The following is a 22,646-nucleotide window of genomic DNA, read 5'->3' on the forward strand; positions in this document are numbered from 1 at the left end:
CATTGACCTTTTTCTTCCCATTTTTCCATCTTTTTTGTCAAAGCTTTCAAGGCATCTATGAATTTTATTATGTTTGCATTCCTTCCTTGCATCTGAAGATTCAGCTGCTCAAAAATACCAATTAAATAGGCAAGGCTTATAATCCATTCCTAATCATTAAATAAAGCAAAAAATTCACTCATATCTTTCACAAAAAATTAGAGTTCATCTATAAGATTAAATACTGTTTGTTCCGTAACCGAAATACAAACCACGCTATTTACAAAGGGTTACCTTTTAGCGCAGCTGAAATGGCGAGCCATTAGAATTTAACGAGGGTGTATTACCCCCGCGCTAGTTAGCGGGGGGTTAGGGGAGTGGTAGCTAGCTACCCCTCCTCCCCCTCACACATAGGTGAATGCTAGGCCTCCACGGCGTAATTTTATGGGTGGCGATCGAGTTTGACTTATGTCTTTCTCCCTCTCTCTCTTGAGGTCGTTCACCCTTTAGCCTAACTACGTGTTACTACGCCCTTGTAGCTTCCTTTCCGTGTGGGGGGGTTGCTACGCCGTACGTTTGTCTCAATTAGTTATGAATCTAATTGTAGTTTTTTTTTGTTTTTCAGCTTGTAGAACGATTCCTTTCGGGGTTTTCGTTCTTTCTTTAGTGCTCATTCATTTTTAAATTACATAATTACATAGTTACATAATTATAATTGTTATAATTCTGTTTTGGTTACAGCTCTCCTTCCGTGAGTGTAAGTGGTTGTGAGGGCACGTGCCTGTTGTGTAATTCTTGTTCCTTTCCCTCGGGATTCCTCTTCGGAGCCTTCCCGGGGGAATGAATGTGTACTAATATTTTTTTTTTTTTTTTTTACAGTTACCGATCTAGTTCGTTTCTGTAATATGGCAACGGTGTGAGCTGTCTGGTTGAGTCCTGGGGATTCGGCTGTTGCTGCCTCCCCCCTTGTATTTTCATCAGGGGCGTGTCTCCTTCTACTGGAAGTACTCCCGTGACGACGGACAGCTCTGCAGTTCATTTTAGAACTCTCAGGTGGCTTGCCTCCTTGGGCGGGTAACTTTCCTTCCGAGGGAAGTTTTTCCTGTCCAGGCTTGAGTTTTTCCCCTTTTGGGGGTTCTTCTCTTGCCTTTTTTTTATGAATAGTACTTACCTGGCAGTTATATATATATAGCTGATATCTCTAAATCGGCAGAATTTTTCAAAACGAGGCAACCGCCTTGTGGTGGTTGGGAGGTAGGTGGTAACACCCGTCACAGGGTGGTCCAAGGAATCATTCCCATGTCTAAGACTTCAGTTCATCTCTGCCGGCTGGATCGAAAACATCGTCGGTCCACCATTGAGAGTTTTTCGAATCATTTTCCCTTCTTCGCTTTTTTGGACTTCGTTTGGTGAAGTACACTGATTTAGGGTTTTGGCAATCGTGTTTTACTTTTATTATTTACTTTGTTTATCATGAGTTATCATGAGTGATAACTTAATTTTCGTGTTTGTGCGAGTGATGTATGCAACATGAGGTTACCGAAAGTGTCGGTTGATCCTCACAGTTTGTATGCAGAGGTTTTGTTTGTGCACTATATTTTAGTTGCGAAGTTTTTAATCCTGATGACGGGAATACGTTCAGGCAACTCTATGACGTCACAGTCGTGTGATGTAATCTTCATGTATGTCTTGCAATTCTCTTTATTTGTTTTATGCAAAGAATGGGAGGAATTCCACTTATATAAGTTTTTTAACTTTTAATGTAAAATTTTAAAGAAATGTTTGTCCATTTGGTGTTCGTTCTTTAAATCATCGATCTAATTTCATAAATTAAATAGAACTAGCGTATGGTTAATTTGCGCTGTTACTCGTTACTATTGGAGCAGTCCCAACATGCCTTGGTAGCGTTCTTTTCGATATGGGAATTAAAGTGTTGGCTATTATTCTCCAACAACAACTAATTTATATGGAAATTCTAGTTTTAGTAGCTTTTTCTTTTATATGTTCCTTTTGTTTACATTTATATATATATAGATACGTTATTGCTATATCTGTTCTTTTTATCATTACAACTCGCTTGTTTTTTAATTCCCTTTGAATTAATTGTGGATTACATTTGTTTTCCCTTTTTTCTGTTCATTTTAATCTTTAACGTATAACTTTCCCGGCGTTTGTATGTAACAGCCGGGTAGGTATTTATGACATTTAATTTTACCGGTGGTTATATGTAACTACCGGGTGAGTGTCTTCAACATCTATTTTTATTCTCAACTCTTGCCCGGTGGTTTTTTCTTTTTGTGTCCGCCGGGTAAGTATGTTTGAAAGTTTATTTTATTATGGAAATGTCAGTTTTATATTCTATAAAAATATTTTGTTACAGTTTATATAGCAAGTACTAGAGACGATTTTGCTTTCTCATTCAAGCCCGTGGCAGAAGAATAAGTTCTCTCACAACAGGCAGGACTAATTATGGTTTTTTGTGTAAGAGTTTAATAGTGCAAGTTTTCAGTGCTAAATTAGGCATTGAATTCTTTCAGCACAGGGACGTTGTTTTCCTAGCCTTAGACCTCTTCCAAGCTCCCTGGCCCATGGGAGAAGGAACGTCGATCGGCGAAAGGAAACGAGAGGCGTTAGCTCACGAGCAAACGCCCTCGCGAGCGTTCCTGTTAACGTTCCCAGAATGCTCGCCCTTGCCATGGTAAAGCAAAGAGCGTTGAACGTTAAGATTCTTACACTGCTTTTAGAATTTTGCATTGCATCACTTTTGATTTTAATGGCAATTCTTAAGTCATAGATATTCTCTGCTAATATCAATGCTTACAAACCATCATTGACTCAGTTTTTGTCCCAGAGCGCCAGTCGGCCTTATGAACCCTCTGGTCGGAACCGAACGCGCCGAGCGGCATAGTGAATATCATTTTGCCTTAACGCTCGGCGCTAAGTCTTTCAAGACAGGACGAATGCAGCCTCGTCTTTCAGGACCAATGCTGCCTCGTCTTTCAGGACGAATACTGCCTCGTCTTTCAGGACGAATGCTGCCTCGTCTTTCAGGACGAACGCTGCCTCGTCTTTCAGGACGAATGCAGCCTCGTCTTTCAGGACGAATGCAGCCTCGTCTTTCTGGACGAACGCTGCCTCGTCTTTCAGGACGAATGCAGCCTCGTCTTTCAGGACGAATGCAGCCTCGTCTTTCTGGACGAACGCTGCCTCGTCTTTCAGGACGAATGCTGCCCCGTCTTTCAGGACTAATGCAGCCTCGTCTTTCAGGACTAATGCAGCCTAGTCTTTCAGGACGAATGCTGCCTCGTCTTTCAGGACGAATGCTGCCTCGTCTTTCAGGACGAATGCTGCCTCGTCTTTCAGAGCGAATGCTGCCTCGTCTTTCAGAGCGAATGCTGCCTCGTCTTTCAGGACGAATGCTGCCTCGTCTGTCAGGACGAATGCAGCCTCGTCTTTCAGGACGAATGCAGCCTCGTTTTTAGGGCGAATGCTGCCTCGTCTTTCAGGACGAATGCAGCCTCGTCTTTCAGGACGAATGCAGCCTCGTTTTTCAGGGCGAATGCTGCCTCGTCTTTCAGGGCGAATGCTGCCTCGTCTTTCAGGGCGAATGCTGCCTCGTCTTTCAGGGCGAATGCTGCCTCGTCTTTCAGGGCGAATGCTGCCTTGTCTTTCAGGACGAATGCTGCCTCGTCTTTCAGGACGAATGCAGCCTCGTCTTTCAGGACGAATGCAGCCTCGTCTTTCAGGACGAATGCAGCCTCGTCTTTCAGGACGAATGCTGCCTCGTCTTTCAGGGCGAATGCTGCCTCGTCTTTCAGGACTAATGCAGCCTCGTCTTTCAGGGCGAATGCTGCCTCGTTTTTCAGGACGAATGCAGCCTCGTCTTTCAGGACGAATGCAGCCTCGTCTTTCAGGGCGAATGCAGCCTCGTCTTTCAGGACTAATGCTGCCTCGTCTTTCAGGACTTATGCAGCCTCGTCTTTCAGGACGAATGCAGCCTCGTCTTTCACGGCGAATGCAGCCTCGTCTTTCAGGACGAATGCAGCCTCGTCTTTCAGGGCGAATGCAGCCTCGTCTTTCAGGGCAGCCTCGTCTTTCGGGGCGAGTGCAGCCTCCTCTTTCGGGGCGAGTGCAGCCTCGTCTTTCGGGACGAGTGCAGCCTCGTCTTTCGGGACGAGTGCAGCCTCGTCTTTCGGGACGTGGGCAGCCTCGTCTTTCGGGATGATAGGACGATCGCCGCCTTGTCCTTTCAGGGCGACGCCACGTCTTATAAGCTCTCTGTCAAGGATGACTTTAGTGATCACTTTTCTCCTGTTGAATTGTTTGAGGTTAACAGAAGGAGAGGATCCTAAGTTCTGTTGCTCCATGTTCCCCACCCTCTGAGTTTTCACGTGGTCATTAATGGAGCTTTAAGAATATATTAATTTTTGTTTCTTAAAACAGAAACCTTTGATGTCTAACAACAGTAGTATCCAGACTTTGCTACTTCTGGCGAGCCTGGGAGAGAGGAGCAGACCTTTGGTCCGTGTTTTTTCTGGGATGGATGCGAAATCTTTTTCCTAGTGAATCCTCCTTTGTTAGTTACTCCGATAAGACTTTTCTGCCTAACCGACTTTGCAACTTCAATGTCTCTCTTTTGGGAGAGGGAGTCTTTTGTCCGGTCCTGGACGTAAATGCTCTTTACGCCTTCGTTCAGAAGTCAAAGTCCTCCATGGAGACATCAAAATCTTTGGAGAAGAGGGGAGCAGACCTTTGGTCAGTACTTCTTCTGAAGGAGGATTACTTTTTCCTTTTATAGGGAAACCTCCTTTAGTTTTTAGCTACAACGATTCTCTCTCCCAGTTCTAGAGAGGAGTCTAAGTGGCAGGCTATGCAATCAAACTTTATCTGGGGTTTGTTTACAAGGAAGAATGGGTCAGTTTCGGGCGTGTGTTTTGATCTCAGCTCCGCCCCTCTCATGTTCACGTAACTTTTGCTTTATGTAGCGGAATGCTGCTCTCTGGAGAAATCAGAGCGTCCCTGTATCTTGATTTTTAGATAATGTTGAGCCTATCGAATAATTAGGTCTTCCTGTCAGCAAGAAGAGTCTCTTCTGACACCAGGACGCTCAGCACCTTGTCTTTTAGAACGTTCAGCGTCTCGCTCTGTTAACCTCTCGGCTCCACGTCTTACAGGACTATCGGCGCCACGTCTTACGGGACGATCGGCGCCTCGTCTTTCAGGACGCTCGATGTCAAAGTTTTAGCATGGGGCATGACTTTGAACATGAGAATCTAGGACTTCATGATGACACTAGTCGAATCGTGTGTCGAGATCAAGGACGCCTTCGTTCTGATTTCTTAGATCTGGAAAGGAGGTTTGTTCTAGGGCAAGAATCATCGGGATAAACATACTCAGCAGGAAGAGACTTGTTTTTCCCGCAGAATGCTCTCTCAACCCGCAAGTCTGTCAGTCTCTGGATGTTGTGGGGCAGACCTGTATCAGACCTTTTTGCCTCCAACTGGAAGAAGAGGACCCCCTACTGCTGCTCCCTAGTCCCGGATGAGGAAGTTCTGGCAGTGGACTCCTTCCTGATGGATTGGACAGGGGTGGACATGTTTGCGTTGCCCCCGTTCGAGATCATCAATCTGGTCTTCAGGAAATTCGCTCTCCTCGATTCGGGGCAAATGATCATAGTGGCTCCATTCTGGCCTGCTAGGGAATGGTTTTCGGAAGTGATGGGCATGTTGATGGACTTCCCAAGAAGACTTCGGCAAGTCCAGATCTTCTCAAACAGCCCCACTTCGAGAGGTATCATCTTACCCCCCTTGCTCTCAACTGACTTCCTTCAGACTGACTAGAAGCTTGTCAGATCTCGAGGCTTTTCGGCACAAGCGACGAAATCTATCGCCAGAGCAAGGAGGATCTCTTCACAAAGAGTCTACCGATCTAGGTGGGAGACCTTTAGAGCTTGGTGCAGGCGGCACAGGTCGCCTCATCCACTACCTTTCTGAGCCAGATTGCAGACTACTTCTTGTACCTCAGACAGGATGCTAAGCTGGCTGTATCTACCATCAATGGATACAGCAGTATGCTCTCCGCCATCTTTAGGCATAGAGGCCTAGAGTTGTCCCAAAATCAAGGTTTGCAGGACCTCATTGGGTCTTTTCAGATGACGTAATAGGTTTTCTTAAACCTGGATGTGATGTTTTAGTTTCTGTGCTCCAAGAAATTTTGAACCTATCTCGCTAGCCTCTCTTCGGGTTGTAGCAAAGAAAACCCTCTCCCTTATGACTCTAGCGAATGCCAAGAGGTCAGCGAAGTCCAGGCGATTGGGAAGAGGATGAACTTCAATTACGATAGGGCAGTTTGTGGCTTAAGGTTCATCTTTCTCGTAAAGAGCGAGAACCCTTCGTAACCCTGTCCTACGACGTTTAATGTCATTAACCTCACGAACCTAGTGGGTCGAGAGAAGGAAAGACTCCTCTGCCCAGTTAGGTCCCTCAAGTTTTTTTTTGGCTCACACTATGAACGTGAGCTGTGCATCCAACTTGTTTTGGTGTTCAGTGAAAGGTCCGCCAAAACCCGTCTAAGTATGCTTTGTCCTTTTTCCTGAGGGAGAAAATTAGGGAAGCCCACCTCTTATGTGAGGAGGAACACTTCGCCCTGTTGAAATTACGGGCTCACGAAGTGAGAGCCATTGCTACCTCTCTGGCATATCAGGAATATATGTTAGTTAGGCTATTCATGGATGCTATTTTCTGGAGGAGCAACTCTGTCTTCGCTTCTCATTAACTTAGAGAGGTGAGAGTAGACTTTGGCAAGTGCTATACCTTGGGCCCATACATAGCTGCGGTTAATAACCCCACTCAACCTTGGTTTATATGCATGTATGGGGGTTTGTGTTTTTATGATGGTCTGTGGACTTCGTCTTGTGGTGCGGTTCCCTCAGTCTAGATAGATAGTTTATGTCTATGTTGCAGGGTTAGGTGGTTAGTTTGAGTAAGGTTGCAGTTTTTATTATATGGGGCGAAGGTAGTTTCTGAAGTCTAGTCAAGTTGTTGGTCTTATCTCTTTGACAGACTCGATTGAGTTTAATGCAGCTTTGCAGGCTTACTCCTGGATAACTCCTAAGGGAAAGCCACTCTAAAGGCTGTACCTTTGAATCAGCTACCTTAGCAGGCAAGGAATCAAGGTGTTTTTATCTCCTACAACTCTTTTGTTGTTTCCCCAACGATGTTTACTGTCTGTTTCCCTCCTCCAAATGTGTGAATCAGCTATATATATATAACTGCCAGGTAAGTACTATTCATAAAAATGGAGTTTTTATGATAAAACAAAGTTTTATGAATACTTACCTGGCAGTTATATATATATTCTAAGGCCCACCCACCTCCGCTCAGGAGACAGGTCGGGCATAGATGAACTGAAGTCTTAGACATGGGAATGATTCCTTGGACCACCCTGTGACGGGTGTTACCACCTACCTCCCAACCACCACAAGGCGGTTGCCTCGTTTTGAAAAATTCTGCCAATTTAGAGATATCAGCTATATATATATATAACTGCCAGGTAAGTATTCATAAAACTTTGTTTTATCATAAAAACTCCATTTTTTGTGCGACAATGCTCTTGGTGCTGAGCGGTCGCACCTGCAGTTTCGCTCAAGGGGCTGGGCAACTGCAGGAGCTCCTCTTCGGAGGATTGCTCCTTTTAGGTCACTGGCTGACCAGTCTCTTCTACGAAGTGTTTCTCTTTCGTTCGCGAGAAAGTACACTTATAGAGACTCCTCTTCGGAGGTTTCTTCTGTTGCTGTTGCTGTTGGCCTCCCTCGCCGTAAGGCCCACCGTCCGCCTCGTCGTAATGGCCTCTCATCTCCCTATAAGGGTGCTTGAGGCGCCTTTTTGGATCTCCTTTTGCAGCCTACAACTCCTTTTTCTCAATCTTCCGCCTTGGTGCAGATGGACAGCAGTCTGATCTCGTCTTCCGACGGGCAACGGTCTTCCCGACGGACAACGGTCTTCCCGACGGACAACGGTCTTCCCGACGGACAGCGGTCTTCCGGCGGACAACGATCCCTTCGGGGCAAAGGGTTGCCCCCACAGGGGTCCTTCCCTTGAGTGTCAGGGTTTCCCTGCGCGCCCTTCTGCTGTGTTCTCTCCTGCTCAGTGTTAGCGCACAGGCGCTCTTCTGCTCATCAGCGCTCTCCTGTTCGTCAGCGCTTTCAAGATGATCATCCCAGCTGTTCCTGTTGGTTCCTGTTACTCGCCCTGTGCGCCCACGTTCGCCCTCGCGATCTAGAACTTCGGTTCAGGTCGGGGTCAAGGACTCTTCTTCTATGCGCAGGCTTCCACGCGTAGCCTTCTGCTCGTCAGCGATCATCAGCTCGCCAGCGATCATCAGCTCGCCAGCGATCATCAGCTCGCCAGCGATCACCTGTCTCTCGGCGATCACCTGTCTCTTGGCGATCTCCGGATCGCCCGCGTGTGTTACAGCCGGCACGCCAACGTTCTCCAACACTTCTGAAGGAACATGGTTCGCCAGCTACTAGCTCACCTGCTCATGCTGATCGCCATCGCGCGACCCTCAACTGCGGATGCTGATCGCCACTGCGGATGCTGATCGCCATCGTGCGACCCTCAACTGCGGATGCTGATCGCCATCGTGCGACCCTCAACTGCGGATGCTGATCGCCATCGCGCGACCCTCAACTGCGGATGCTGATCGCCATCGCGCGACCCTCAACTGCGGATGCTGATCGCCATCGCGCGACCCTCAACTGCGGATGCTGATCGCCATCGCGCGACCCTCAACTGCGGATGCTGATCGCCATCGCGCGACCCTCAACTGCGGATGCTGATCGCCATCGCGCGACCCTCAACTGCGGATGCTGATCGCCATCGCGCGACCCTCAACTGCGGATGCTGATCGCCATCGCGCGACCCTCAACTGCGGATGCTGATCGCCATCGCGCGACCCTCAACTGCGGATGCTGATCGCCATCGCGCGACCCTCAACTGCGGATGCTGATCGCCATCGCGCGACCCTCAACTGCGGATGCTGATCGCCATCGCCCGACCGCACACCTGCGGATGCTGATCGCCATCGCCCGACCGCACACCTGCGGATGCTGATCGCCATCGCGCGACCCTGCGCATGCTGATCGCCATCGCGCGACCCTGCGCATGCTGATCACCATCGCGCGACCCTGCGCATGCTGATCACCATCGCTCGACCCTCAACTGCGGATGCTATTCGCCATCGCGCGATCGCCCACCTGCAGATGCTGCTCGCCATCGCGCGACCCTGGCATGCTGATCACCATCGCGCGACCCTGGCATGCTGATCACCATCGCGCGACCCTGGCATGCTGATCACCATCGCGCGACCCTGGCATGCTGATCACCATCGCGCGACCCTGGCATGCTGATCACCATCGCGCGACCCTGCGCATACTGATCACCATCGCGCGACCCGGCGCATGCTGATCGCCCTCCTGCACATGCTGCTCGCGATCGCTCACCTTCGCATACTGCTCGCCAACGCACGGTCGCTCACCTGCGCATGCTGCTCGACCATCGCGTCGGCATAACACAACGCGCCATCGCCAACCTGCGCATTAGCGCTCACCAGCTCACCACCGATCGCTTGTTGATCCATATCGCCAGCGGTCTTCCTCGCCCACGCGGCAGCGCGTTTCCTCGGCATCGCGCTAACGCTTGCGTTCGCCGCCTCGGACTCGCTCTAATCCACCTGCCCACCCTCACGACCGCTCGCCTGCGCGACCGCTCGCCCGCGCGACCGCTCGCCCGCGCGACCGCTCGCCCGCGCGACCGCTCGCCCGCGCGACCGCTCGCCCCCGCGACCGCTCGCCCGCGCGACCGCTCGCCCCCGCGACCGCTCGCCCGCGCGACCGCTCGCCCCCGCGACCGCTCGCCCGCGCGACCATTCGCCTGCGCGCCCACACGTCTACGCTCATGCGCGTCCGCGCCCATGCTCTCCAATGTTCGCCCACGCGTGAACCAACGGTTTTTCCATCGCGCAGACGGATGGTGTTCCGTCGCGCAAACCTACAGTGTTTCTTCGCACAAACGTCGGCTTATTTCTTGCAGTATCTATTGCTCGTCTATGGGTTATCGCTCGCCGACCACCAGCTCTCGCCCTTCCTACCACGCTCGCCCTCCTTCTGCGCTCCTTCGCTCACCTTCGTTTGCGTTACCACGCATGGGCGCTTCCACGTTCGCCCACCCGAAAATCTTTGATTTACCGTCGCGCGAGCTCCAGGGCGATTGCGACCACGATTCCCAATGGGGTTTTCGCAGCATGGACAGCCTGGCGAGTTCTTCTGGAGCGTATTTCCAGAACATGGCCTCACCCCGTAAACGCAGAGCATGGCACTTGCAAGAATAGGAGAAACTTAAGGAGATCTGAGCAACACTCCTCTTTCCTGAACCTGGGTTAGCCCTTCCCCGTCATTCCCTGGAAGGATTTTGGGGGGGGGGGGCTTTCCGTTCGAGATTTCTCCATCGGACAAGGGGTGACTGCTTACCCCTTCCTCTGGAAGCTTACCAGGTTCTTTCCCTCCTCGGTTACGGCCCAAGGTTTGGTTCAAGAAAGCTACAGGAAGAGCATGGGTACTTTCCTCCTCTCGAGCTCAGGCACCTTGGCCTTTCGTCGTTAAGTATCTAACTTGCGGACAAGCTCGATGTTGTACCATCTGGACGCGCTGACTGAGGGCTTCCTTCGGGTGTCTCATCTGTGGAGGTCGACGACCTCAGACACCCTTCCATCCTTGAGAAGAGTTTGTTTGTGCCCAAGGACAGAGACTTAGACAGCTGCTGTGAGGAGGAAATCGACTTCCGGTTTCACTCCTCCAAGGCACTTTCTTCCAGACTCTGCAGGGCTCCAGCGCCCTTTTCTTTCAACCACGTCGGCCTAAGTTATCGGCTACGACAACTGGGACAAGGTGTCCAATTGCAGTTTCCTCCTGTCAGGAACAGATGGCACGGGAGACTCCCCCGGGGGGGCATAGTCCTAAAAAGAGTTCACGAACTCTAGGATTGCAGGTTTTTCGCTGGGAGGATGCTTAAGGTTACTCATCCGAATGACAGCTTCCCGATGCCCATTCCCGCACAATCTCTGTGATCAGCCAAGGATATCGCGCCTGCCGTCTTTGTCAGCAAATTCAGTGTCTGAACCTCTATGCCATAGCGTCAGCAGTTTCCCGGTTGGGCAGAATGATCCATACCTTAGGAGAAGGTCTTCCTTAGGATCATCGACGGCTTCACCCCCGCCCCCCTCAGTCGATCCTTTCTAGTAAGGAAGGATTTGAGAGGGGATGTCCGTAGTCGACCTCTCAGCCCTGATCATTTGTCGAACAAACTTCGGCCAGCGTAGACCAGCAGAATCGATCAGACTGGTAACGAGGCGACAGGACTCCTTAAACCCTGGATCGGAAGGACGGGTACTTTCAGTTTCCATTCCATCCATCTTCCAGGGTGCTCGTCGAATTCAACCTAGACTGCAAGTATTCCTGCTTATGATGCAGTGTGGCTATCCCGCCGTGGCATAGCAGGTTTGTTTCCCCAGAGAACTCTCCCTGCCTTCCTCTTGGCCGCTCAGGTGCAGGCTTCCGCCTCCTCTGCTGTTTGGAGGGCTGGTCAACTCCGGTAGGCTCGGGTTCGACCTTCTTCAGCGCCGGGACAAGCTTCCGGATGCTTACCATGAGTGTGGGCTCATGGTATTTTGCTTGGAGCCTTCTCTTCCTCTGCCTCAACATCTGGAGTATCTGGCCATGATATTGAGTCAACGGCCTCACCACGTTGGAAACCCCGCTTCTCGTCCGTCCAGCGAGGTTAAGCAACGTCGGTACTTGGATGGGTGACCACCTGGGGACGCCAGATTCTGTTACCACATCCTCCGAGCCTTCCTTTCGGTTGACTGTGGCAAGATTGAGGAGAGTCGCAGTACCTGTTCTCAGTCAAGCAGAGCTTTCAGCCCTACCTTGGAACGTTTCCTAGTTCTCCTGTCCTCATTGACCCGTCTATAGTCCGAACGGTCGCCTCAGGATAAGTTCCATGTGGGGCGATCCAAGTTCCGGTGGCTTCAGGCAATGTTTAACCGGACTTCCTGGCCCCTATGGGACCAGCGGAACTATTAGACCTGCAATGGGTGTTGACCTATGGAGCCTCTTGATGGTAGTGGATATTCTCGTCCTTTCCCCACATTCTTGATGCGGTCAAGACCTGAAGGATACCTCTCCATCATTCAGGCAGGCTTAGGGGCCTTAGTCTGGCCCCTCTACAGATCCTACAGCTCCTGCCGAGTCGCCCCTTGCGCGTCGACTTCATGATTCTGGCGTATTCTAACCAGCAGGGGACGCATTTTCACACCTTCACATCTTGCAGTAGAGATACCGGGATGATTGAGATTCTCTCAATACCACCATCGGCTCTCTCATTCCAGGCAGGGGAATGTTCTCTCAGACTATCCGAGCAGAGCCTCGTAGAGAGAGTGTACCTGGGGGTCTTCGACCTTGGGTAACCAGCAAGTACTGGTCTGGGGGACCTGATCGCGACAGCTTGGAACCTCAAGCTTCCGCTATTCTTCCCCCCAGTCTCAGACCCCGAGACTCTGGCAAGATGCATTCCGGTGATGGTGGGACAACTTCGACGCCTGCGTCTTCCCGCCTTTTTGTCTGTGGACAATGGGTCTCAACAAGACCAGGTTGTCTGTCAACCTTTCAATGGGAGAGCTCCACTGGGACTATGCGCAGAACGGTTTCTGGACCCTCTGCTTCCCCTGACGGAACTCCCGGGAGAGCTTCTCCCACGGCGCAGACTACTCAAGCAACCACACTGCGACATCTCTCCCGAACCGGGGCGTCGCTTCGGCTTCATGCCTGGAGACACTACGCCTCCTCCTCAAGAAGAGACAACCCGCTACAGTCGCGGTACGGAGGTCGCGTCATCTGCGATAGTCATCCACAGGGGTCTCCCAGGCAAAGTGAAGAGTCTAAGGTGGTTGGTGCCGTGGGAGATATACCTCTTCCCTTGAGGCCTCTTCTCCAGCAATAACGGTCTTATTGCCTTTCGGCGGGAGGAAACTCCTTTCCGCTCTCGGCAATGAAGCCTGTCGCTCAGCCTTTCCCTGACCTTCAGGCTTAAAGGAATAACTTTTTCCTGCCCGCTGGATCTATCCTCGCTCATGCGAAGCTACGATCGTCCCTGCCCTAGTCGGAGGAAGACCTCCAACTTGGAGCATGGCTCGGACTTTTAGTCCTTTAAGAGATCTTCTCAAGACCCTTTACGACAGGCCTCGGATTGTATTCCGCCTTGGGTCTCCTGCTCACTCTGGCCACGGCCAGTGTGTAAGCAATCTTCTTGGTCTCTTACGACTTCCCCCTTTCTAAGGAAGAGGGGAAGGCAACATTCAGGCTCGCTCCTGAGTTGTTGGCTAGACTCAGAATCTGGGGGTCCCGGCCCTTCGGTCCGATTCATTCAAGATTTCTGTATCTGATGTCCCAAGACCTTCTCTTTCTTGCCAGTAAAGGAATCGAGAGGTTAGCGCTGGGAACAGCTGCAGTTTTTCCTCAGTTGCAGCCGATTTGGGAGCACAAGGAGGACATGGGGGAGAGTCACCAGTATACCTCTTCAGCCCGGACTCAAGGACATTCATCTCGACCTGTCTCCAGACCCTCCCCCGTCATGTCGCCCTACAGCACGATGTTGGATACATCGCAACGTCCCTCGCCTTCGAGTAATACTACTGTGACGCAGGTGCTACAAGCTGGAGCCTGGAAGCGTCTAATGACCTTCGCAGCCCGCTTCCTGCAGGGCGTGACCCACAGGAGTCTCGATACGTTTTCTATCGCTCTGTGGTGGCTACACAACAGCTGGTCTAACCTCAGGCTCCTTTTTGGACAGGTAGCAGAAGGTTGAGGGCATTGCTATCAGGTTTTAGTCTGCATGAATGAAAGAAGTATGTCTGGCCCTTACTTCTTTCCTCATCATCCCCTCTACGGGGAAGCAGCATTCTGGTCTCTGCATAGCTGACCTCGAACCTCTGCAGGTAAACCATGCTTCCTTGTGTTCCGAGTATTGAGTCAATACTGCCGTGTCCCCCATACCCTGACAAGGTGGTATTGGGAACGTCCTAACCCAGAGTTCCTTCTGGAACTCCAGGTCAACTGCCTAGGACAGGTCACACTTCTTCCTTCACACACAAGCTTACGTAGGCCACATGGTTCCTTGCGGAGCAAGGAACTTGTGAGGTGCAGGGACTCCTTTTCTCGAGTGCGACTCACTCGGATTCTGAGTCCCCGGGTAAAGCCAAAGCCAGTATGGCTGGGACTTTCCACCCTACCTAAGGGGTAAGTCACCCTTTGTAAATAGCGTGGTTTATATTTCGGTTACGGAACAAATGACAAATTCGAAGATAATTTGTATTTTTCCTAACCATACAAACCTTAGCTATTTACACACATTTGCCCGCCAGCCCTGTCCCCCAAGACAAGTCCTACCTCTAAGTGAAAGTGAGCATTCACCTGTGTGTGAGGGGGAGGAGGGGTAGCTAGCTACCACTCCCCCCCCCCCCCCCCGCTAACTAGCGCAGGGGTAATACACCCTCGTTAAATTCTAATGGCTCGCCATTTCAGCTGCGCTAGAAGGTAACCCTTTGTAAATAGCTAAGGTTTGTATGGTTAGGAAAAATACAAATTATCTTCGAATTTGTCATATTCACTCAGTTATATCTGCCTTTGACAGCCTTTGATTATTTATGTGAAAGAAAAAAAGAAAGTTGATTGGCTTCATCTATGTTGATACATCACTGTTTGAAAAGTTGCGAGTTGAGAGCTGTTCCAATGACAAAATTCACAAAACCTTCTCTAGCATAGCTGGAAGTGTTTTGGAATCCCAATTTTGTCCCTAACATTACGGGTGCTCCATTTGTACACCACCCACAGATACTATACCACAAACTATTATGATTTAAAAAAAAAAAAAATGAAACATTTAAAAAAAATTTGCTATGAGAAACCTTAGGATTGGTAACCTCAATCAGGAATCACACCATCAAAAACCACAAGATTGAGACTTACAATTCTTTTACAGGCAATCGTAACTTTAGAGTCGACAGGTAACTCCTGTTGTTACCTGTTCCTTCTGAGAAAGGAGGAAAAGGGCAAACACAGAATGACTGGTCTGGTAGTCTTTCGAGACTTTGACCTATTCCTATGCATGGTTTCATGGATCTAAAACCCAACCCCCTGGAAGGGTTTTCAGTATGAAGTACAAGAGATTATGCTCTTGTTGCAAGCAATGGGCCTAAGCACAGCTGGTTGGGACTTGGGAAGCTGCCCAATCATCTCAGTCCTGATGCTGGGCGTTCCATAGAGTCTTCGGTGACATCACTCAAGATTGCCTAATGGACCTATACTGCTCCTTGGTATAGATCTGCCCACACTCATAGCTCCATGACAGAGTTTTCCCAGATGCCAAAACCTTCCAACTTGGTTGCAAGTTAGAGTATGGAATGTGCCTTTTCAAATCTATTCTTAGCAATCAAAGAAGGATTTGAGATGCCACATCTTGCTCACGAGGTTGTTGGCAAGGATTCTCTCCAACCAAGGACAGGCATTTTGTCACTCCTTTCTGTCCTTGGGTTGTCTGGTGAGTCTCCTGTGAGAGGAAGAATTCTTCTATTGGAGCTCATGCACCTGCCACCTTTGCTCTTATTACATGAACCAGCCCATGCACAACCAGTAGTAATAAAGGTCACTGGCCTTCTTTCCCCTTCCTGGCCATTTAACTTTTCTCTCTCTTCAGGAGAGTGGGAAGCTGTGACAGATAATTTGCAAGTAGTTTCAGAGACATTTTCAATTAAAATTTATGGTTTATGAGGGTTAAATGTCCATAACCTACTGACAGTCATATTTTGGGTTTTATGTGTATAGGATATAACTTTATCCATCTTGATATAAAATTAGTGAAAGACCCACTCAAAGAGAAGGAAGAAGTCACCGAGGCACAGATAGAAGTTCCTCACAAGACATTGACCGATCCCTCTGCAGGGTTTTGTGGGAGGAGCAGTAATCTACCAATACTCACGCTCCCGTTGGCATGCTAGGCCTTGAATGAGATTGAACACGAGATGTTGGCAGCCGCAATTCTCTCTCTCATGTCTCCAAACATATTCAAGACACTTTGGACACTCCATCACAACTGTCCATTGATTCAACAATGTCTGTACTGACAACAGGGATCCAATGTAAGACTCAGGCACTCCGACACTTTGATCTTGCGCCCAGTCTCTCTTTCCATAGAATCTACTTCCATCATCTGCTGAGCATCCTCTTATGCGATATTTTGTTGGATGCAGTCATATACTTTGCATCAACTTGGATCTTGACATTCACAAAGAAGCAGAAACAAGGGGTGGTACCCATCAACATTTGTAATTCCTGGGGACACCTGTTTAAATGTGTAATAGCAGCTTGGAGTCCGTCTCCAATCTATACCTGACCACAGCCTGCTAACCACTACAGTTTGATAAGTATTTTTCTTGGTAGTAGACTGTACAGTACTTGGTTCCCGTCTTCCTCTTGAACAGGAAGAAGATTGGTCAGTGAGCCTCAGACAAATTTCCCTTTAAAAGAGTTGATTGTGAAGACCTGCAGAACCATCTAGAGGACTTTTAGTGCATTCCTCTTCCTTGTGTTTCTTCGGGATACACAAGACCATTGGTAAGGTGGCTGCTATGTCAGAATTGTAATTGCCTTCTGCCTATTTGGCCACTATGCTTTGATTTACACTAGATGCAGACGAGCCTCACAACAGAGTTAACTTTTCTTGAGAGATAAGTTTTATATTGTGAAGTATCACCTTTATCCTTCCAGACAAGGTGGAGATGGATGAAATGTACGCAGCCTATTTCTTATAATAATCCCACATTCAGACACCATACCCTTATGAATATAGGTTCTTACATGACCTCCTTGTAGGGAGGGACCTTGCCTGACAACCTGCGACATCTTCATGCTCAAGTAGTTAGGAGGTTGACAGTAGTCATGACTTTGCTCCAATGCAGGACCAAATTACGTGACATTTCCCCGGTCAGTAATCAGCCAGCTCGGTTATTGGGATTTTGACCTCTTACAATTTATCTCTTATTAAAAATCTTAGGTTTGTATAGTTTGAGAAGATACAAAATGATTGTAACATTGTGATATTAGCTAAGGCTTTTAGGACATGATTCTACAGTAGATTTTGGGTACAATTACTTCTATTTTGACTACTGACACAACCATGCTGGGTGAAATTTATTGTCTTTTTTACTGTAATTAATAAAAATCTCGTTGTAGTACACCTAAAGTTCATGAATGAAATAGGCATACTTGAGAGACCTTGCAATTCATGGGTGTTGAGTAACAAAATATCCCAGCCAAAGAAGAAAAATGTGAATAACTACAGCACCCCTGTTCCACTGATAGAATTCGTAGTTATATAAAACCAAATAATTTAAAGCATTCTGTTATTAATAACAGTGAATACAAAATATTAAAAGACAGCAGACTCATTTATAGAATATAATAAGTTGGGAAATTTTTTATTGCATAGGGGATGTTAAATCCCTTGTCCAATACTATAATGGATTTTTCTTTTTTGTCAAAGCCTGTTTTTTATTTGGCTTCTGTATATGATTGTTAGATAATTTATTAAATATCTATATGTACCAGCAGTTATAGGTGAAACACCAGGTCCTTGTGAATGGTAAAATTTGACTGTATAGGGTGATTTTAATTACCCAATGAGATGCAGTCATTATTTTAGCAATATTATTGTAGATTTTTACTCCATTGAACTTTTTACTTGATATTACTGTACAGTACTGTAATTTTAATGGCTTTGTATATTGCAAAATTCTCTCTCTCTCTCTCTCTCTCTCTCTCTCTCTCTCTCTCTCTCTCTCTCTCTCTCTCTCTCTCTCTCTCTCTCATATGGTTGTCTAATAATTATTCAGTGGCTTTCCAGTCAACATGTTTGTTTTATGTGGCTTAAAATGTCCATCAAATCTAGATCTAAAAGATATTCTTAAATCTAGAGTGAGTATCTTTATAATGTCTGCTTACTTTGTCTCGGTTATATTTATGAAGTATTTTGATTACTGTCAGATTAGTATTAAGAGTCTAGAAGTGTTTTATCCTCTAAGGGGGAACTACAAGAAATGATCTTAGTCCAGTGATTTGTAGAAGCCACTAAATGCAGTTGGCAGTAGAATGTTATCTTGTGCCTTTGAACCTCATCCTTTGTTGTCTTCTCTCCAAGATGTTCACCTTCTCTCACTTCATGTTGCTTTGTTAACCAATTTTCAATATTAAACTTAGCCGGTGATCATATAAGCTGCAACTCTGTTGCTCGACAGAAAAACCTACGGTCAAAATACGCCAGCGATCGCTATGCAGGTGGGGGTGTACATCAACAGCGCCATCTGTCGAGCAGGTACTTAGTACTCCAAGTAAACAAAGAACCAGTTTTCTCTCTGTCGGGCTACCGGCAAGACCTACTAATACGCTGTTACTAACTGGATTTGTTTTCACAACTATTTGGTGAAGTACACTATTCTAGTTTTGAGCTTTCGCTATGCAGGTGTTTTATCTTCATCTCAAAACTTGAACTCGTTTTGGATAGAATTAATTATGGTGACAAAGAGAGTATGGACTCTCTTTCACTTTTAAATGGCCGACCCTTCCCTTAGACGGAAGTGTGTGTAGGTTTTTAGTAATTTTGCTTAACACGTTATAGATCTATATATTTTATATCTCTCCGCCTTTATTAGGCCTCTTCGATTAACTTTCCATTTATTATAAACATATAAAAAGAAATTTTTATGTTTTGTTTATATGCGACCTTTCCTGATAGTAGGCGGTCCTAACTTGGAACCGAAGTTAATCAACGTTGAGCCCGTTATATCGTATTTAGCCTTTAAAGAATTTAAAACTTTTTAAATTTAATGTTTTATGAAAGAATTTCTTTGATAGTCTTCGTACTGTTTTCAAAGATGAACTAACGTTTAGTTTTTTTTAGACTACGCAGTTGTTGACGTTCAGGACGTTCAACATGCGCTCTATCGTTACGATAGAGAGAGAGAGTATCACGGTTTCACTTTGCAGTAAGAGTAAATCGATTCTGACGTTTCGTTCATTCTTTCTTAGCTTAAATGTTTTAAATTCTAAATTAAAGGAACTTTTTATTTGGAAAACCTTTCAGTTTTTTCCTTTAGTCAAATTACATGTTTTTTGGACGATATATAATTGGGCTCTTCTCTTAGGTGCGAAATCAAGAGAGAAAGAGAGAGAGAGATAGAGACGGAGGGAGAGAGAGGAGAGAAAACGTTCCGTTCAAGCGGGTAACGTTGTTCTCGCGTTACTCTCCTCCCTAGTCGCTGTACGGGGAAGAAGGTAAAACGTTTCTAGGGTTTTATTCTTGTCCCCAGGCTATGTGCGGTGAGAGATTGTAAACGTAGTTTATTTAAACTAGTGTTTAGTCTCTTTCCCAGCCACTGAATTTTTTTATCTTTATTTATGTTTTCTGTTTTTGCTAGTATTAATGAGCTGCATTATACGACTTATTTCGCAATTACTACCTTTTAATGAAGGGTAGAATTGCGTGTTTCAGGTAGAAATCAGTAAAAGTTTCGATTTCAGTGAAATAAGTGCAAAACAGAAAATCGAAGTGATAAAGTGATATGCGCAAAGTGTTACAGTGTTGCGTCCGAGGGTTCGTCTGTTCGTGCCTGTCGTTCACCTAGTCCGGGACCTCTTGCAAGCTCCCAAGCCCAGGGGAGAAGTAATGTCGAACGACTTATGGGTTCGTCAGGCCTTGATCAACGAACAGACGTTTCCCTCCGTGGTTTCGGGCGTATCTACCCAAGATCGCCCCACCCACACAAAGACGAGAGAGCCCATTTATTTCTCGTCTGCGGAAGAGGTTTCTCGTAAGAAACCATGGACCAAGGTCTCGCAGCTTATTAAGCGCAAGTCGGTCCCTTCCGCGCAAGTCTAACGGCCCAGTTGTAGCCACTGGGTCAGTTCGGACTCGCTGCAGTCTTCCGACGACTGCTCACCTCCTAAGAGAGGCAAAGCGGTACCGCATCAGGCAGTCACACCGTCTGTTGCCGCACCTGCTCCTGTAGACCCTAAGTGGTCTTTGCTGCAGACCATGCAGTCTCAGTTAACGTCATTGATGCGGGACTTTCGTGCGGAGAAGGTTGACACTGCACCAACCTCTAGCCTACAACCAACACGGTTGTGCGTCCTGTGGACGCTGAGGCGACCTTCTGCCGCACTCCAGCTGAGAGAGTCCCGCCACCCATGCGTTCCAGTGTACCCTGCCAGCCGCATGTTGACGTTCAGTAACGCACGGAACCTTCCGTTGACGTTCGCGAGGTACAACAACAGTCTAAGTTGTTTTGTTTTGACGCGGTGCGTCAACCTCCGCATTCTAGAGTTGTTTTGACTGCTCAGTATAGACAGTCAAAGCAGTCTCGAGTGAGCACTTTATGTCCTCACGCACCTGTTGTGGTTGACAGTTCAGTTGTTGACAGTTCACAGACTGTCAAGTAGTTACATGACGTTGCCTTCTGGTCTGCTACTAATGCACCAGTGAGAGACTCACTGAGATAACCTAGCCTTTATCGGACAAGGTTCCTGTAGATGAGAAAGTGCTGTTCTCCCTCCTACTGATATTCCCTTGAGGACTCTGTCATTTGGAGAGGAGCCTTAAGCTGCTTAGCCTCCTATGGACTTTAATTAAATCATGATGATTTTTTAAGGGTCTTCGTCCGGATCTTGTAACTGCTGCTCCTCATTCGCCTAAACGTCAGAACTTACACTAGGCCTAGCTACTTCGAAGCCATTGTTTTTAAGCTAGTGCTCTCTCGCTCTCCTAGAGAGCGTTACGTTGGCTAGGCGACTGGTTTTTGCACCAGGAGGAGTTTTAGGGATACAGCCTTTGATTTCCCTTCTTTTAACTGGCTTATTGAGCGAGAGTCTGATAGGACACGAGAGAAGTTCTCGGCTTGGGAGTTAATGCCTCTGCCCAGATAGACTTCTCATTTCTGGTAGACTCGCCCTGGCGCCTAGCCAGGAGACGCTCCAAGTTGTTTACAGGACAACTTCTCAGTTTTTGTCAAGCCTTTGAAGTTTTGCTGTACTATTATGTCACACATAACAAGTCTTTCAGAGATGGTAAACGGTTCCGCCTCAGTCGCTAACCCCATCTGTTGCCACACCTGCTCCCGTAGACCCTAAATGGGCTTTGCTGCAAGCCATGCAGTCCAAGCTTGCGTCCTTGATAGAGGACTTAAATGTGGAGAAGAACCTTCTGGCCAACAACCTTTCAACCGGTCGGTTGTGCGCCCTGTTGACGCTGAGGTAACCTACTTGCGTCTGCCAGTTGAGGTGGTTCCTCCTTCTGGCCAACAACCTTCCAACCGGTCGGTTGTGCGCCCTGTTGACGCTGAGGTAACCTTCTCGCGTCTGCCAGTTGAGGTGGTTCCTCCTGGCCAACAACCTTCCAACCGGTCGGTTGTGCGCCCTGTTGACGCTGAGGTAACCTTCTCGCGTCTGCCAGTTGAGGTGGTTCCTCCACCGATGCGACCCAGTGTGGGTTGCCAGTCGCACGTTGACGTTAAGCGACGCTCGGAGGTGGTTGTTGACGTTCAGGACGTTCAACAACCAGCAGAGGTGACTTGTTGTGACGCAGTGCGTCAACCTCAGCAACCCGGTAGGGTGTTGACTGCACAACCCAGACAGTCTAGACAGTTTCGGGTTGACGCTGTACTTCCTCGCGCACCCATGGTTGTTGACAGTTCACAGACTGTGCAGCAGTGCCATGATATTGCGTCCGGCTCCGTCACGCATCACCAGTGCGACCAGATTCAGCGAGTCAGACGTTGCCCACTCCGTTGCCGTTTCCTCATCAGTTTCGGATGAGGAACCCTCTGATGAGGACGTTGCTGAACAAGACGATCAGCCCCCAGCCCTGCTATCCATCCAGAAGATGCTGAAGAAGGAACGCTGCCCAGTCAGGCTGTGGATGAGTCTGGTAGGGACACTGTCATCCGTGGATCAATTTGTGTCACTAGGAAGACTACACCTCTGTCCTCTTCTATACCATCTAGCTTTTCACTGGAAAAAGGACAAGACGCTAGAAGCGGTCTCGATCCCGGTTTCCGGAAAGATAAAGTCTTGTCTGACTTGGTGAAAGGACTATATCAACCTTAGAGAGGGTCTTCCCCTGACTGTTCAGACTCCCAACCACGTTCTCTTCTCGGACGCATCGGACGTAGGCTGGGGTGCGACATTAGACGGTAGGGAATGCTCGGGATTATGGAACTCTAGTCAAAGGACAATGCATTTCAACTGCAAGGAGCTACTGGCAGTACGTCTGACCTGGAAAAGCTTCAGGTCTCTCCTTCAAGGCAAAGTGGTGGAGGTGAACTCGGACAACACCACGGCTTTGGCGTACATCTCCAAGCAAGGAGGGACCTACTCTCTGACATTGTACGAGATCGCAAGGGACCTCCTCACCTGGTCAAAAGGTCTAGACATATCACTAGTAACGAGGTTCATCCAAGGCAACTTGAATGTCATGGCAGATTGTCTCAGTCGGAAGGGACAAATTATT

At 48.0% G+C, this 22,646-nt stretch overlaps 1 long non-coding RNA gene across 3 annotated transcripts in view; it reads left to right on the top strand.

Moving 5' to 3' along the window:
* LOC137618696 (uncharacterized) overlaps positions 1-22,646 on the top strand; it is a 408,492-nt gene that overhangs the window by 381,106 nt on the left and 4,740 nt on the right. The gene's annotated exons all lie outside the window — the stretch shown is intronic.

The sequence above is a fragment of the Palaemon carinicauda genome, chromosome 25, assembly GCF_036898095.1.
Source record: "Palaemon carinicauda isolate YSFRI2023 chromosome 25, ASM3689809v2, whole genome shotgun sequence".
NCBI classification, from domain to species: Eukaryota; Metazoa; Arthropoda; class Malacostraca; order Decapoda; family Palaemonidae; genus Palaemon; species Palaemon carinicauda.